Raw genomic sequence first — 13,377 nt, 5'->3', positions numbered from 1 at the left:
GGAGAAGCCCTTCCCTCCCCTGCCTCTTCAGCGCAGGTCTGGTGGGCCTGGCAGCAGCCCAGAAGCCCACGCAAGAAGCCCTGCTGAGGAGGAGTACCAATGGGCCTGCCAACGCGAGCGTCCCCCTGGCCACGAGGGAGGAAGGGTTTATTCCTCACTCAAGGCGGGACTCTGAAGGATGGGTTGCGGCTGCTGCTGGCGCAAACATTTAAACGTCAAGGAAGCGATACCGTTAAACGCGTTGTATACTCATACAGGGAAGTCCGGTTGGGAAAGGTGGGACTCCACAGCGTTATATCGCATATACAACGCGATTTATAGGCGTTGGATATGTAATAAAGCACTGTGGCACCAGATGGCGCTGTGGAGTCTCGTCATTTCCAGCTGGATTTCCCTGTACAGTACAGAATGAGTTTACAACACATTGAACTGAATCGCTGGTTAGAAGTGTCTAGAGATCCAGCCCATCTGAGTTGCTGCATCAATAGCATTGCTGTAGTAGGTGAAGATCTGCCAGGCTTGCATACTGAGCATGCTGCTTTATGGCTGTGAGTTGTGGGCAACTTACATCCACCAGGAGCAATGCCTCAACACCTTCCGCATGCGCTGCTGCGTTGGGGATTTGGGGCATCACATGGCAAGTCAGAATCTCAAACAAATACTGCATGTGCTCTGCCAAGCCTACATTCCTAGCATGTTTGCACTCCTGTCTCAATGACGTCTACACTCATAGGCACAGAGGGCAGCTCCCCCCCCCAATCAATACAAATCTGAGGTTCTGCCCCTACAACAAAAGCTTGCCCCTCACAACAAAAATCCTGGCTACACCCATGTCTACACTGCACATTTCTTCTTGATGTTTCCTGCACTGATCATACAGTTGTTAAAGGAAAGCACATATTATAACTGCATGCCGCAAGCTCGCACCATGACAGCTGCATTGAGGCAGCCAACCTCAGTTCCCTGCTGTGTGTGTGCACCAGATGTTTCTGAACTGTTTAGGCACCCGTGCTGTTCCTTTGCATCTTCTATATTGCAGAAAGCCCTGTTGTAACCCAAGCACCTTGTAAGAGGATGAGGCAGTTCATATTCTGAAATGAACTTGTGTTTTTCACATGGGGCTTAAAGCAGCATGCTAATTCACATGTCTTCCCTCGGGACACTTCCAGACCATCTCTGTTTTCGGGTGGGATTCAATCACATACTGGCAAATTCAGGTTGCACAATTAAATTTGATTGCGAGATCTTGCATCACACCCCTCCTTCCCCCCCAAAGTTGGAAATTTTCAGATAAAGTGACATGGAAATGCACTGGAAATTGTGGGATAACACTCTGACACAACACCCTATGACCTTGTTGTTGTTTGTTGTTGTTTAGTCGTTTAGTCGTGTCAGACTCTTCGTGACCCCATGGACCATAGCACGCCAGGCACTCCTGTCTTCCACTGCCTCCCGCAGTTTGGTCAAACTCATGTTCATAGCTTCGAGAACACTGTCCAACCATCTTGTCCTCCGTCGTCCCCTTCTCCTAGTGCCCCCAATCTTTCCCAACATCAGGGTCTTTTCCAAGGATTCTTCTCTTCTCATGAGGTGGCCAAAGTATTGGAGCCTCAGCTTCACGACCTGTCCTTCCAGGGAGCACTCAGGGCTGATTTCCTTAAGAATGGATAGGTTTGATCTTCTAGCAGTCCATGGGACTCTCAAGAGTCTCCTCCAGCACCATAATTCAAAAGCATCAATTCTTCGGCGATCAGCCTTCTTTATGGTCCAGCTCTCACTTCCATACATCACTACTGGGAAAACCATAGCTTTAACTATACGGACCTTTGTCAGCAAGGTGATGTCTCTGCTTTTTAAGATGCTGTCTAGGTTTGTCATTGCTTTTCTCCCAAGAAGCAGGCGTCTTTTAATTTCGTGACTGCTGTCATCATCTGCAGTGATCAAGGAGCTCAAGAAAGTAAAATCTCTCACTGCCTCCATTTCTTCCCCTTCTATTTGCCAGGAGGTGATGGGACCAGTGGCCATGATCTTGGTTTTTTTGATGTTGAGCTTCAGACCATATTTTGCGCTCTCCTCTTTCACCCTCATTAAAAGGTTCTTTAATTCCTCCTCGCTTTCTGCCATCAAGGTTGTGTCATCTGCATATCTGAGGTTGTTGATATTTCTTCCGGCAATCTTAATTCCGGCTTGGGATTCATCTAGTCCAGCCTTTCGCATGATGAATTCTGCATATAAGTTAAATAAGCAGGGAGACAATATACAACCTTGTCGTACTCCTTTCCCAATTTTGAACCAATCAGTTGTTCCATATCCAGTTCTAACTGTAGCTTCTTGTCCCACATAGAGATTTCTCAGGAGACAGATGAGGTGATCAGGCACTCCCATTTCTTTAAGAACTTGCCATAGTTTGCTGTGGTCGACACAGTCAAAGGCTTTTGCATAGTCAATGAAGCAGAAGTAGACGTTTTTCTGGAACTCTCTAGCTTTCTCCATAATCCAGCGCATGTTTGCTATTTGGTCTCTGGTTCCTCTGCCCTTTCGAAATCCAGCTTGCACTTCTGGGAGTTCTCGGTCCACATACTGCCTAAGCCTGCCTTGTAGAATTTTAAGCATAACCTTGCTAGCGTGTGAAATGAGCGCAATTGTGCGGTAGTTGGAGCATTCTTTGGCACTGCCCTTCTTTGGAATTGGGATGTAGACTGATCTTCTCCAATCCTCTGGCCATTGCTGAGTTTTCCAAACTTGCTGGCATATTGGGTGTAGCACCTTAACAGCATCATCTTTTAAAATTTTAAATAGTTCAGCTGGAATATCATCACTTCCACTGGCCTTGTTATTAGCAGTGCTTTCTAAGGCCCATTTGACTTCACTCTCCAAGATGTCTGGCTCAAGACCCTATGACCTACCTAAAAACAAATCAGGATGAATGCTCAATAAGCAAATCATCTGGAAGTGTCCTCAGTTTCCATTTCATCACAAGGAACATTAAGATAACAGCAATGGAATGAACCTTGTATGTGAAGATGCCAACCCATTCAATGGGTTCAGTAATACTATTTAGAAATAATAATAATATGCCCCAGTCACTCTGGGCAGCGCCCAACAAAATATTAGAAACACAATAAAACATCTAACTTCCCTATACAGGGCTGCTTTCAGATATCTTCTAAAATTCAAATACCGTAGTTGTTTATCTCATTGACATCTGACAGGAGGGCGTTCCACAGGGCGGGCACCACTACCGAGAAGACCCTCTGCCTGGTTCCCTGTAACTTCACTTCTTCAAATGAGGGAACCACCAAAGGCTCTTGGAGCTGGACCTTAGCGTCTGGGCTGAATGATGGGGGTGGATATGTTCCTTCAGGTATACAAGGTGGAGGACGTTTAGGGCTTTAAATGTCATGCCCTAGTAAATGGTGACTTCATTAGAGTCACACAGTAAATCCCATGGCTTGAAGAGGAATGTGAAACCAGATCTTTCCAGTCTCTCATTCCAACTCTATGATTCTATGATTCTACAATATACTAGCTGGCGCGTGGCTGTGACTCAGTCTGTTAAATGGAGGCTCAGAGTCTCCCTTCAGACTCCCCTCACCTTCAGAGTCCCCCTGTTTTATGCATGTTCTGTTTAGACAGGCGTATCCCTGTGATTCCCCCTACCCGGTCCCTCCCCCCCAGCTTATCCCTGTTATTCCCTCCTCCCTGTCCTGACCCATGACGTATCCTGCGAGTCAGTACCTCCATTCGGCCTAGTCTGTAAAGGCTTCGGCCTAGTATGTAAATAGTAGCTGAGGTACTGTTGAGAGGGAAGGTTTTATAGGTGTAGTACCAGTGTAGCCGCCGCTAGAGGGTGCTGGTTTGCATCCTAGTTCTTTTCCCAGCATGCACTTTTGTCTGATGGTGTGTTTTGAAACACGGGTTTTTTGGTGTTTACCTGCCACAGGTGTGACATCTGTCTTAGCAAACTTTATAAGAACCTTCAGACATAAGCTTGGGACGTTGTGTCAAAATTTGAACACAATCGGTCAAGCGGTTTCGGTGAAAAGTGGACAGAAACCCACATGCCCTTTTTACATTTAGATAGATAGATATATAGATAGATAGGCTCTATGTATGTGCAAATTGTACACATTGCACAAAAAGGCAATACATCTATTTTCTTATTTCATTTGCAACCCCATGTGTGACGTATGTTACCGTAGATGGAGAAATACCAGTAGTTATCTGCCCAATGCTACTTTGTGAACTTTAAATAAGAAGAGTCTGCTGGATCAGGCCAGTGGCTCTTCTAGTCCAGCATCCTGTTCTCACCGAGCCAACCAGAAGTCTATGGAGCAGAACCTTCCTACTTGAGTGTAGATTTGAACTTGGGATTTTCACAATAATTCAAGCCTTACATTCTTACATAGCAGCTAGTCCTTGATAATATTTCTAGCAAATATGGTACAGTGTCTTATTTTCATAGCAGAACTACTAAAATTTTGGTAGTTTGCATATAATATTGAAATGGCGCACAATATGGGACATGGGACTGCTGTTCTTATGTTTGTATAAACACTGCCCAAAGCAATCTGATTGCATTTTCCTGTTTGACTAGAAATTTCACAGTTGGACACATTCTTATTGATGTTATTGAATCTAAATACATTTGTAGTTGGGTCACAATGTTCTGAGAAACAGGACAACAAAACAGGCAAACACCCGCCAGCTCATATTTTCATCTAGAGGGAATCCTTGAGACACTCTGTGTATTTAGACTCAGTGGGAGAAAAGTATTAGCTGTGTATTGCAGTAATGCACCTCATGGGAGCCGTCAATCATGTTTCTGCCCCTTCTTACTCATTCCAGCCCTTATAATTGAAAACTCAGATGTTGCTAGAAAGCCAGCTGGATCTATTCCCTATAAAGCAAGAACAAACAGCTACTATTGTTCTGCAGTTCAGTAGAATTGAATCCAAAATAAAGTTTAATCAGATTGGACTCTGTGGGCCTTTCCAGGTGATAAAAAAAACCCACCAGATTTTATTCTAGAATAACAGTAGACCTAATCCCAGAGACTAGTCTTGCTGGTGTTTACAGTTCTTAAAAAGAGGGCAGGATGAATGCTCCAGAGCTGACTTTGCGGAGGAAGGAGGAAACTCATAATCAACAGAACTTTTACAAATAAAATAAAATAAAATGGTGGAGTATTGTGAGAGTAATGTGAGAGGAAGTGGGTGGCCTTGCTAACCCAATTAGCATTTTGGGAATAAATACTTTATTCTCTTCGCATTCCAGTGCCATGATCACACTCCTCACCCTATGCTGGTCTGCATTAGATCCATGTGCCTGAATGTATACATCTGTGTGTACATGTGTATAAATATGTCTCTGTGGGAGGGGGGGCTGCCCAGTTCAGCATGCAGCCCCCCAAAGTTTTGTCACGAGGCAATGTGGCCCTTAAAGCCAGAACAGCTAGCCATACCTGCTCTTCTGTCTAGTCTGCATCTACTGGCAATTTAGAGTATTGTGAATAGTAGCAAATAAATTGGCATCTTTCCTTTCCATCATATCCTGCCCAAGCCAGCCAACAACAATGAAAACAACTAACAAAATGGACATATAAATAAAAACCCATCATATTATAAAACATATATAAAAACTCATCACATATAAATATGATAAAGAGCAGATATAAACAGGTCAATAGAATCAACCCATCTGTAAAACAGAGGGCCATCAAAACCCATTAAAAACAAGCAGTAGAAATATCAAGTCAAGCTGCTTTTTAGGGAAGTTTGTCACTATCAATCTTCTCATAGAGGAACAGTTGATAAGCTTTTGAGGAACCTGTAGGCATTCCAGAAAATGGTTTGAAAACAAATAGTAGTAGCAGCAACAGCAGGGACACACGATGGACTGGAGACAGGACTTGAAAGCACATCTGTCGCTGCCCCTCAGGTCCTCCCTTTTCTGCCACAAAGGGAGTTATGACAGCTGGACAACTTCAGCACTGGTTCATTTTATAGCCTCAGCGGCACCTGGCAATCCAAAGAACACATGGGTTAAATAAGTACAGTCTAAGCAACCATCAGTCCAACAATCTGATATTCTTATCAACTGCTTTATGACAGCATAAATAAATAACCTGGAAATGTCCAAGGGACGGTTTGTGTGGAGTGAAGACAACATACTGTACAGTCTAGTAGTTCTTGCAGATTTATTTAAGTGGAGTGGAATGAATCTTCTTCCTTGAAGGACAACTTAAGTCTTGGTGCTAGTTAGTGAAGCAGAAACCCTTTGGGGCAGCTCCCTTTCCCTACCCACCTTTTACTTGTTGCCTCTCTGTGAGCCAGAAGCCTTGTGCCAACTTTGGCACTGTGATCCTAAGCCACTTACGTGGAAATAAACTCAACTGAAATGAAGGATACTTCTTTTCACATAATGTGCTTAGGCTCAGGGTGTTAAGAGAGATCAGCCCAGATGTTGGATTAGCCCTTCTGCTAATCCCTGGATAGCAGTACAGAGACACACAAGTCCAGCTAACTCAGCAATGGCTCCAGGGATTCCTATAGCCGCGTATTCTGGCTGCAAGACATCCATCTCTCCAACATGAGTGCTTGCTCCCCAGGATAATGGCTTCAGTTCTTGTTTGAGTGGGTAAAAAATATTTGCAAGGGCAGAAGAGAGTTGCAAATTATTCATGCAAACACACCTTCTATTTCGGTCAAAGTTGCATCCGCAGAAATTGATATCCATTTATGTCTGTGGCAAGTTTTGGAAAAGTGAGCTCAAGGTCAAACTGCTCATTTGATCCCTTCTGTAGCTGCATCTGCTGAGAATAAAACCTGCTAAATGAAATCACTTCTTCTGAAACCAAATATTCTGCACTGTAAGCTGTAACATATTAACAACTGTTAAAAGAAGAAGGGATTTGTGTTTCTAGGGTTTCAGCAATGAATTATGGGCAGAATGCCTTGTTAAAGCTGTAGCATCAGTCCGTTGCGACTTCGCAGTATGTATACCCAAACACAACTGCAATTGCTATGGTTGTACATATTACAAAGATTTACACAGAGCATATAAAAGATATCAAAGTCAAACTTATATTATGTTTCCATTCTTTAGAAGATAGTGCTGGTGCTTTTACAGCCACACACACACACACAGAGCAGTCAGGTCCAGGGGAACCCCAAGGTTTGCAGAAGTACAAAAGATATCGAGAGGAAAATCTGTACAGAACCCCAACCGAACAGCCCATTGAGAACTGAGCATGCCCAGAGTGCCCATAATATTGACTGATAGGATGAAGGGACCCACACCAGACTTTTCCATATCCTGTCTGAACAAGTAGCTCATCCCCCAAAGGACCGATGCATTCTAGAACCATAGAATTGTAGAGGTGGAAGGGATCCCAAGGGTCAACTAGTCCAACCCCCAATGCCTGTATTTTGGGATTGGTGCATTCAATTTTAAATGTGACAAGGTCTGAGAACAGAAAATCACCATGTGTGATTTTTTTAATTTAATATTTCATTGTATACAAGAAGAGTTCAGCACAGTATCTGTTCCCTACTTTTAAAAACTATTTTTTTGCTGGCACTTGAAAAGCAGGCAGGCTGATCTTGATATGTTAAAATGGAAACTCTCTATTTTTAATACAATTGTATGGTTGTTTCCATTGTTGCTAGCAGTGCCCCCTCCAGGGTTTAAAAATAACATTTCCTTCCTTCATAATCTTGTCACATGTAAAAATAACAAAGTGGCTCTCTTACCTATAACAACATTTCATGCTCATACATCTTCAAAGCGTTTTCAAGTTATTAAAAGAGGATATGTATTTTTGGAACATACACAAAAATGACTAGGAGCCGCTATGTTCCAACATGAAGCAAAACCTACTTGCACATACAGATTAATATCAAGTTATTGAATTCACAGATGCTTGAAGTTATTTCTTATATACTGCCACTAGTGTCATTCAGCCCGTTAAATAAACGGGCGCTAGAACATACCGGTATGTGAGAGGAGCGGCGGGGCTGCGGCCTTCCCTCCCTTTAGCAGTGGGCGCTCCATTACATTACATTACATTACATTACATTACATTACATTGACAATGTAATGAAACCTTGGCCAATTGCTCAATATCCAAAAAAACCCAGGTGCTGCACCAACAATCACAAAACAACCCCTCCGCAGCGCCACAAATCTAACTCAACAATATAACATTGGAAAGTGTTGATCACTTCTCCTACCTGGGCAGTTATCTTTCTACAAGGGTCGACATTGATGCCGAAATCCAGCATTACCTGAGCTCTGCGGCTGCGGCTTTCTCCCAATTGAAGTGCAGAGTGTTTGAGGATTGGGACATTTGCAGGACATTTGCAGGGAAACCAAAATGCTTGTTTACAAAGCTATTGCACTACCAACCTTACTGTATGCTTGTGAAACATGGACCACTTATAAACGCTATCTCCAACTCCTCAAAAGATTCCATCAATGGTGTCTCTGAAAATTTTTGCATATCACTTGGGAATACAGTACAGGCAAACTAATGTCAGTGTACTGGGAGAAGCAAATATCACCAATATCGAAGCAATGATTATTCAACATCATCTTTGTTGGACTGGTCATGTTGTTCGGATGCCTGATTATTGTCTTCCAGAGCAACTACTCTATTAAAAATGGAAAGTGTAATGCTGGTGGCAACAAAAGAGGTTTAAAGACTCTCTCAAGGCAAATCTAAAAAAATGTAGCATAAACACTGACAACTGGGAAACACTGGCCTGTGAGTGCTCCAATTGGAGAACAGCCTTTACCAAAGGTGTCATGGACTTTGAAGACGCTCAAATTCAGGATGAAAGGGAAAAGTGTGCAAGAGGAAGGCACGCTTGGCAAACCCTCACCGTGATCAACTCCTGCCAGGAAACCTATGCCTCCGCTGTGGTCATTGGTATGAGCTTTCGTGTGCATGCACACAAAAGCTCATACCAGTTACAAACTTAGTTGGTCTCTAAGGTGCTACTGGAAGGAATTTTTATTTTGTTTTGACTACGCAAGACCGACACGGCTACCTAGTGTTAAGACCGTGTTTGTGGAAGACAATCTTATTTGGCTACGAGTGATCGCCAAAGATATATTTCAGATATATTTCAGAACCACTGGCAATAATTTTGAAAATTCCTGGAGAACAGGCGAAGTTCCAGCAGACTGGAGGAGGGCAAATGTTGTCCCTATTTTCAAAAATGGAAAAAGAGAGGACCCAAACAATTACCACCCAGTCAGCCTGACATCAATACCAGGAAAGATTCTAGAGCAGATCATTAAGCAAATGGTCTGTGGGCACCTAGAAAGAAACGCTGTGATCACTAAAAATCAGCATGGGTTTCTGAAAAATAAGTCATGTCAGACTAATCTGATCTCATATTTGAAAGAATTACAAGCCTGGTAGATGAAGGGAACGCTGTGGATGTAGCCTATCTTGATTTCAACAAGGCCTTTGACAAGGTGCCCCATGATAGTATTGTAAAGAAGCTGGTAAAATGTGGGCTAGAAAATGCTACCATTCAGTGGATTTGTAACTGGCTGACTTACTGAACCCAAAGGGTGCTCATCAATGGCTCCTCTTCATCCTGGAGAGAAGTGACTAGTGGGGTGCCACAGGGTTCTGTCTTGGGCCCAGTCTTATTCAACATCTTTATCAATGACTTGGATGAGGGGCTTGAGGGCATCCTGCGTGAGTTTGCAGATGACACCAAATTGGGAGGGGTGGCTAATACCCCAGAGGACAGGATCACACTTCAAAATGACCTTGACAGATTGGACAACTGGGCCAAAGCAAACAAGTTGAATTTTAACAAGGAGTTAGTTTTTTTGCCCAAGTGTAAAGTACTACACTTGGGCAAAAAAAATGAAAGGCACAAATACGGGATGGGAGACACCTGGCTTGAGAGCAGTACATGTGAAAAGGATCTAGGAGTCTTGGTAGACCACAAACTTGACACGAGTCAACAGTATGATGCAGCAGCTAAAAAAGCCAATGCAATTCTGGGCTGCATCAATAGGCGTATAGCATCTAGATCAAGAGAAGTAATAGTACCACTGTATTCCGCTCTGGTCAGACCTCACCTGGAGTACTGTGTCCAGTTCTGGGCACCACAGTTCAAGAAGGATAGACAAGCTGGAACGTGTCCAGAAGAGGGCAACCAAAATGGTCAAAGGCCTGGAAACGATGACTTATGAGGAATGGCTTAGGGAGCTGGGTATGTTTAGCCTGGAGAAGAGAAGGTTAAGGGGTGATATGATAGCCATGTTCAAATATATGAAAGGCTGTCATATAGAGGAGGGAGAAAGATTGTTTTCTGCTGCTCCAGAGAAGCGGACACGGATCAATGGATTCAAACTACAAGAAAGAAGATTCCACCTAAACATTAGGAAGAACTTCCTGACAGTAAGAGCTGTTCGGCAGTGGAATTTGCTGCCAAGGAGTGTGGTGGAGTCTCCTTCTTTGGAGGTCTTTAAGCCATCTGTCAGGAATGCTTTGATGGTGTTTCCTGCTTGGCAGGGGGTTGGACTGGATGGCCCTTGCGGTCTCTTCCAACTCTATGTTTCTGGGATTCTATGATTCTATATATGAGTTCAAATGAAAGTCCATAATCTTTAAATTCAGTCTGGGTAAATGGTGCAATCAGTACTTTAAAGTCAGAATCTCAGCTGCCTTGATGTATTCAGAAGAATGTGAGGAATGTCTCAGTGGTAGGGATGTTGTCAGTGCCTTTCTGGAAGGATTAAAGCTTTTTGCATTGTTATTACACGAAAATCCCTTGGAACAGGACCACCAGTTCATACTCTCTCAGGAAGCAGCAGCTAATGCGGTATCAAAGATATTTTAGGCTAGAAATATTAGTGAGCTGAAAGGACATGTCTTGTTTTTAAAAAAAAGGTAGAAGGGAAATTCACTCCTGTGCTGGGTTACCTTCCACCTAAAGGGGTTGCTACAGCACAGAAATCATCTTTTGAGACAAGATGCTCTCCAAACTTCCTCCAAAGCAAGATCCCTAGGTAATATACTGTATTTGGCAAGAGTGGGATAATATTTAAAATAACTGGCATATTCAAAGGCTTCACAGATTTGCTAAACTTTAAACACTGAACAATGCAGATCTGTGATTCTTCCATTTTTTATCTGAATGAATAGGCTTATTGGTTTATTGTCACCGTTTCCCAGTTTTTACTTCTATTGTTATTTATTAAAAGAATGTTTTCCTTAGGCTTCTAGAGTGGCTTACAAATAGAGTAATAAAAGGCGTTTACACTCTAAAAAACATGACACAGAAGGAAAAGGGAATTGGGAAGGAGGAAAAAATAGAAGTGTTCTTAGATGCGGAGTTCTGTAATGAGCAGCTACAATGGAAACAGATTCAAGGAGAGAATGAACCAAACCGGTGGTATCTCTGCTGAGCCATTGGAGAGTCTAGCCTCCTCGTTTTCTCTGCTATTGCCTGATGGAGAAAGGCTCCTTCCCGATGACACTTGAGGGAGGATTGCAGCTGGTGTCTCCACAGACTCAATGGAAAGGTCCTGCAGCCCCATCTCTTCCTCTGCTGTAGTGTAATGATGGAATGGTTGCTGCTTTGCCTATATTTATGTGTACATTGTCCAGTCTGCACGCAGAAATATTGCCCATGTTGCACTGGGTAATATGTATGATAGTAGCCAGAAGCAAAGAGCCATAGATATTAGCTCACCCTATTGTGCCATATTCCCTTTAAAAAGTGGATTTTGCATATGCCTTGGTACACACGGGCAATAGAAGTGGCCAGAGCAGTCTGAGAAGTTTGTGATTCATTCTGTGGTGCAATAAAAAATAATCATGGTGGGCTATGGTAAATATGGGACCCTTTTCTTAACAGTCAGTAAGAAACTAAGGCAGCTGGTTTCAAGTATATGTGATGCATAATCAACCTGTACTTTCCTGATATTCCTTAAATCAGTATATGGAAAAGAGTTTTGAAAGCACTGTAACCTCTCATTTTGTCACAAGTTGAAAGCTGCTTATGCACCTAGTTAATGACTATGGCAACCTTAGGGTCATTAATTGCAATGGGTCTACTCTGAGTAGGACTGGCATTGGATACAACCCTTTGTCTTGATAGGCTTCATTCTTACAGGATATGAGAGCATATTCTCCCTGCTCATGGTAGCCAGTTTGCTCCACGTTTCAGCAAACACAAAATGATGATGATGGTAATAATCATAATCATAATCCTAACAATAATTTTATTATTAATATGCCACCTGACTGGGTTGCCCCAGCCACTCTGGACATGTTAACCCACATAAGGGGGTGCACATGCGTGAAAGTCTGCTTCCATGCATAGACAGGGAACACGCAGGGTGTGTTAATGTCTCGCACTGATCCAGCTATATTAGGCTTGTGTGTAGCTCAAGAGAAGAAGACAAAAATCTGGCAATGCCTATTAGCTGTTTGAAAGGGAAGGCTGGGGTGAGTGACTAGATTTAGGCTCTGTTCGCACTTCTGTTTACTGTACACACACTGCATTTCCAGTGCTGGCTTTTTAATCCTTGTTCACACCACGTATGTATCCAAAATACATATGTATCCTGTACTTTGTGATAAAATACTACTGTTTGGTGCATTGTCCCTCAAACAAGCTTCACAATGATTAGCTGTTCCACACTGTGAACACCTTTGCATAAGGTAAAGACACTCCCATCCCATCAACACCTCCTGGTGGTGTACACAAAACAGAAATGTGTCAGGAGTATGGGCAGGAGTCAGGCTCTGGGGCCTGTAGTGCTTAGCAGGACTGGCGCCTGCCTCAGCTTGTGCTGGAGAAGCAAGGAGTGTCCACTCAGGTGAGGCCACTTGATACCTCACTGCACCTGGTGGCAGGAGCTGGGAGGGATAAAAGCTCAGCATTTCCCTTCAGCTCTTTGCCACAGCAACGCTATCCCTGCCTGGTTGCCTCGGGCCTCTTGCTCCTTGGACCCTTGCCTTGCCGACGCCTTGATCCTCGACCCTTGGACCTCTGCCTTGCCGACGCCTTGATCCTTCGCCTTGCTGACACCTTGCTCCTCGACCCTTGGACCTTTGCCTTGCCAACGCCTTGCACCTTGACTCCCAGACCTTCGCCTCTGCCTTGGTCCTTGACCCTGCGACTGCCTGCTGCTGGACCCTCAGCCCTGCACCTGCTCCTGCTTCTACACCATCATCTTGCCTCTGGTCCTGACGTCCTCAGCCAGGGCTTCAACCACCCGCCGACCAAACCATGACAAAATGAATCTTACACTAAGGAAGCCTTGCTGATCTGAACAGCTAAAGGGGAAAGAGCTGTGAAACACAGCTGGGGGGGGGAAACAACTTAACTGAGCTCT

Source organism: Zootoca vivipara, chromosome 7, assembly GCF_963506605.1.
Source record: "Zootoca vivipara chromosome 7, rZooViv1.1, whole genome shotgun sequence".
Classification (NCBI taxonomy): domain Eukaryota; kingdom Metazoa; phylum Chordata; class Lepidosauria; order Squamata; family Lacertidae; genus Zootoca; species Zootoca vivipara.
This window is presented reverse-complemented; position numbering follows the sequence as displayed.